Below are 6,000 nucleotides of genomic sequence, written 5' to 3' on the forward strand. Positions count from 1 at the left end.
GTAAGGAGATACCCCTCATCCAAGGTAAGAAGCAGCGGCTGTGCTTTGCTGGAGCAGCCATGAAGAGATACCCCACGCACAAGGTAAGAGAAACCCAAGTAAGATAGTAAGTGCTGCAAGAGGGCATCAAAGGGCAGAAATACTGAAATCATACTCACAGAAAACTAGTCAATCTAATCACACTAGGACCACAGCCTTGTTTAACTCAATGAAACTAAGCCAGGCCCACGGGGCAACCCAAGACGGGTGGGTCATGGGGGAGAGGTCTGATAGAATGTGGTCCACTAGAGAAGGGAATGGCAAGCCACTTCAGTATTCTTGCCTTGAGAACCCCATGAACAGTATGAAAAGGCAAAATGATAGGATACTGAAAGAGGAACTCCCCAGGTCATTAGGTGCCCAATATGCTACTGGAGATCAGTGGAGAAATAACTCCAGAAAGAATGAAGGGATAGAGCCAAAGCAAAAACAATACCCAACTGTGTATGTAACGGGTGATAGAAGCAACGTCCGATGCTGTAAAGAGCAATATTGCATTGGAACCTGGAATGTCAGGTCCATGAATCAAGACAAATTGGAAGCGGTTAAACAAGAGATGGCAAGGGTGAATGTCGACATTCTAGGAATCAGCGAACTAAAATGGACTGGAATGGGTGAATTTAACTCAGATGACCATTATATCTACTACTACAGGCAGGAATCCCTCAGAAGAAATGGAGTAGCCATCATGGTCAACAAAAGAGTCCGAAATGCAGTACTTGGATGTGATCTCAAAAAAGACAGAATGATCTCTGTTCGTCTCCAAGGCAAACCATTCAATATCACAATTATCCAAGTCTATGCCCCAACCAGTAACGCTGAAGAAGCTGAAGTTGAATGGTTTTATGAAGACCTACAAGACCTTTTAGAACTAACACCCAAAAAAGAGGATTTTTTCATTATAGGGGACTGGAATGCAAAAGCAGGGAGTCAAGAAACACCTGGAGTAACAGGCAAATTTGGCCTTGGAATGAAGCAGGGCAAAGGATAATAGAGTTTTGCCAAGAGAATGCACTGGTCATAGCAAACACCCTCTTCCAACAACACAAGAGAAGACTCTACACATGGACAACACCCGATGGGCAACACCGAAATCAGATTGATTATATTCTTTGCAGCCAAAGATAGAGAAATTCTATACAGTCAACAAACACGAGACCAGGAGCTGACTGTGGCTCAGATCATGAACTCCTTATTACCAAATTCAGACTTAAATTGAAGAAAGTAGGGAAAACCGTTAGACCATTCAGGTATGAGCTAAATCAAATCCCTTATGATTATACAGTGAAAGTGAGAAATAGATTTAAGGACCTAGATTTGATAGATAGAGTGCCTGATGAACTATGGAATGAGATTCGTGACATTGTACAGGAGACAGCCATCAAGACCATCCCCATAGAAAAGAAATGCAAAAAAGTAAAATGGCTCTCTGGGGAAGTCTTACAAATAGCTGAGAAAAGAAGAGAGGCGAAAAGCAAAGGAAAAAAGGAAAGATATAAGCATCTGAATGCAGAGTTCCAAGGAAAAGCAAGAAGAGATAAGAAAGCCTTCTTCAGCGATCGATGCAAAGATATAGAGGAAAATAACAAAATGGGAGAGACTAGAAATCTCTTCAAGAAAATTAGAGATATCAAGGGAAAATTTCATGCAAAGATGGGCTCAATAAAGGACAGAAACTGTCTGGACCTAACAGAAGCAAAAGATATTAAGAAGAGGTGGCAAGAATACACGGGAAAACTGTACAAAAAGGATCTTCATGACCCAGATAATCATGATGATGTGATCACTAATCTAGAGCCAGACATCTTGGAATGTGAAGTCAAGTGGGCCTTAGAAAGCATCACTACAAACAAACCTAGTGGAGGTGATGGAATTCCAGTTGAGCTGTTTCAAATACTGAAAGATGATGCTGTGAAAGTGCTGCACTCAATATGCCAGCAAGTTTGGAAAACTCAGCAGTGGCCACAGGACTGGAAAAGGTCAGTTTTCATTCCAATCCCAAAGAAAGGCAATTCCAAAGAATACTCAAACTACCGCACAATTGCACTCATCTCACACGCTAGTAAAGTAATGCTCAAAATTCTCCAAGCCAGGCTTCAGCAATATGTGAACCATGAACTCCCTGATGTTCAAGCTGGTTTTAGAAAAGGCAGAGGAACCAGAGATCAAATTGCCAACATCCACTGGATCATGGAAAAAGCAAGAGAGTTCCAGAAAAACATCTATTTCTGCTTTATTGAATATGCCAAAGCCTTTGACTGTGTGGATCACAATAAACTGTGGAAAATTCTGAGAGAAATTGGAATACCAGACCACCTAACCTGCCTCTTGAGAAATCTGTATGCAGTTCAGGAAACAACAGTTAGAACTGGACTTGGAACAACAAACTGATTCCAAATAGGAAAAGGAATACGTCAAGGCTGTATATTGTCACCCTGCGTATTTAACTTCTATGCAGAATACATCATAAGAAATGCTGGACTGAACAAACACAAGCTGGAATCAAGGTTGCCAGGAGAAATATCAATAATCTCAGATATACAGATGACCCCACCCTTATGGCAGAAAGTGAAGAGGAACTAAGAAGCCTCTTGATGAATGTGAAAGAAGAGAGTGAAGAAATTGGCTTAAAGCTCAACATCCAGAAAATGAAGATCATGGCATCCGGTCCTATCACTTCATGGGAAATGGATGGGGGAACAGTGGAAACAGTGTCAGACTTTATTTTGGGGGGCTCCAAAATCATTGCAGATGTTGACTGCAGCCATGAACTTAAAAGATGCTTACTCCTTGGAAGAAAAGTTATGACCAACCTAGATAGTAGATTCAAAAGCAGAGACATTAGTTTGCTAACAAAGTTCCATCTAGTCAAGGCTATGGTTTTTCCTGTGGTCATGTATGGATGTGAGAGTTGGACTATGAAGAAGGCTGAGGGCCGAAGAATTGATGCTTTTGAACTGTGTTGTTGAAGGAGACTCTTGAGAGTCCCTTGGACTGCAAGGAGATACAACCAGTCCATTCTGAAGATCAACCCTGGGATTTCTTTGGAAGGAATGATGCTAAAGCTGAAGCTCCAGTACTTTGGCCACCTCATGTGAAGAGTTGACTCATTGGAGAAGACTCTGATGCTGGGAGGGATTGTGGACACGAGGAGAAGGGGACAACCAAGGATGATATGGCTGGATGGCATCACTGACTTGATGGACGTGAGTCTGAGTGAACTCCGGGAGATGGTGATGGACATGGAGGCCTGGCTTGCTGTGATTCATGGGGTCGCAAAGAGTCGGATTCATGGGGTTGCAAAGAGTCGAACACGACTGAGCGACTGAACTGATATATGAAAAGTGAAAGTGAAGTTGGTCAGTCGTGTCTGACTCTTTTCGCCCCCATTGACTTTAGCCCACCAGGCTCCTCTATCCATGGGATTCTCCAGGCAAGCATACTGGAGTGGGTTGCCATTTCCTTCTCCAGGGCATCTTCACCATCCAGGGATTGAATCCACGTCTCCTGCATTGAAGGCAGACGTTTTAACCTCTGAGCCACCAGGAACTGATATATATATATATATATATATATATATATATATATATATATATATATATATATATTAGAATGATTTTGTTTTATATTTTTAATATTGCATTTTTGAAAGTCTAACCTCTACTCTAGATTTTTAGTCTTTGCTTTTTAGTATTTCTTATCAATTTTGTACCTCTAAGAATCTAACCTTCAGTACCCATTTTTACTTAGGGGTGTGATTACTGACTTGATTGCTTTCTCACCTTTTGACACTCCTTTTTCTCCCCTAGGTCACCTCTGTCCCCTCCCTCCCCCTTCTCTTCTCTACTTAACTCTGTGTATCTCTCTGGGTGTTCTGGGCTGTGAAGAACACTTAGGGAACTGATTATTGGCTAGATTTGTCTCTCTCTTCTTGACTCGCCCTCTTCTCCTCTTGGTCACTTCTATCACTCTCCTCCCTGTTCTCTTCTCTATGTAACTCTGTTAACCTCTCAGAGTGTTCCAGACTGTAGAGAGCAAAAAGGGAATTAAATACTGGCTAGATTAATCACTCCCCTTTTGATTCCCCCATTTCTCTTCCTGGTCATATCTATCTCCCTTCTCCCTCTTCTCTTCTCAATGTGAACCTTTCTGGGTGTCCCTCACTGGGGATAATCTTTTCACCATTAATCTAGATGTTTTTATCATCAGTTCTGTGTAGATGGAGAAGTCTTGAGGCTACTGTAAGAATAAGACTGAAAACCAGAGGCAGGAGGCTTAAGCCCAACACCTGAGAACACCAGAGAACTCCTGACCCCAGGAAATATCAATCAGTAAAGGATCACCCAAAAGCCTCCATACCTACACTGAAACCAAGCTCCACCCAAGAGCCAACAAGTTCCAGAGCAAGACATACCATGCTAATTCTCCAGCAACACAGAAACATAACCCTGAGCATTAAATACAGGCTGCCAAAAGTCACACCAAACTTTGGATAACTCATAACTCACTACTGGACACTTCATTGCACCCCAGAGAGGAGAGATTCAGCTTCACCCATCAGAACACGGACACAAGATTACCTAACCAGGAAACCTTGACAAGCCACTCGGCCAACTCCACCTATAGGGAGCAACCACCACAATAAAGAGGAACCAAGAACTTCCAGCATACAGAAAGGCCACCCCAGACATAGCAATATAAACAAAATGAAAAGGCAGAGAAATATTCAGCAGGTAAAGGAACATGACAAATGCCCATCAAACCAAACAAAAGATAAGAAGATAGGGAGTCTACCTGAAAAAAATATTTCAGAATAATGATAGTAAAGAGGATCTAAAATCTTGAAAACCAAATGGAGTTACAGATAAATAGCCTAGAGACAAGGATTGAGAAGATGCAAGAAATGTTTAACAAGGACCTAGAAGAAATAAAAAGAGTCAATCAATAATAAATAATACAATAACTGAGATTAAAGGCACTCTTGAGTGAATCAACAGTAGAATAAGTGAGGTAGAATATAACTGAGGTGGAAGATAAAATGGTGGAAATAAATGAAGCAGAGAGGAAAAAATAATTAAAAGAAATGAGGACAAACTCAGAGACCTCTGGGACAATGACAAATGCCCCAACATTTGAATCATAAGAGTCTCAGAAGAAGCTTTAAAAAAAAAAGTCAGGAGAAAATGCAGTTGAAAAATTCCCTAAAATGGGGAAGGAAATAGCCACTCAAGTCCAAGAAACCCAGACAGCCCCAAACAGGATAAACCCAAGGCAAAGCAACCCAAGACACATATTCATCAAATCAACCAAGAACAAACACAAAAAGCAAGCATTAAAACCAGCAAAGGAAAAACAACAAATAACACAGAAGGGGATTCCCATAAGAATAACAGCTGATCTTTCAATAGAAACTCTTGAGGCCAGAAGGGAATGGCAAGGAATACCTAAAGTGATGAAAGAGAAAAATCTACAACCCAGATTGCTATGAAGGAGAAGTCAAAAGCTTTACAGACAAGCAAAAGCTCAGAGAATTCAGCACCACCAAACCAGCACTTCAACAAATGCTAAAGGATCTTCACTAGACAGGAAACACAGAAAAGGTTTATAAACTCGAAGCCAAAACAACGATATAAATGGCAATGGGATCATACTTACCAATAATTACCTTAAATGTAAATGGGTTGAATGCCCCAACCAAAAGACAAAGACTGGCAGAATGGATACAAAAAGAGGACCCCTATATAAGTTGTCTACAAGAGACCCACCTCAAAACAAGGGACACATACAGACTGAAAGTGAAGGGGTGGAAACAGGTATTTCTTGCAAATGAAGACCAAAAGAAAGCAGGAGTAGCAATATTCATATCACATAAAATATACTTTGAAATAAAGGCCCTGAAAAGAGACAAAGGAGGACATTACATAATGATCAAAGGATCAAATCAAGAAGAAGATATAGCAA

This window comes from Ovis canadensis, chromosome X (genome assembly GCF_042477335.2).
Source record: "Ovis canadensis isolate MfBH-ARS-UI-01 breed Bighorn chromosome X, ARS-UI_OviCan_v2, whole genome shotgun sequence".
Taxonomy (NCBI): domain Eukaryota; kingdom Metazoa; phylum Chordata; class Mammalia; order Artiodactyla; family Bovidae; genus Ovis; species Ovis canadensis.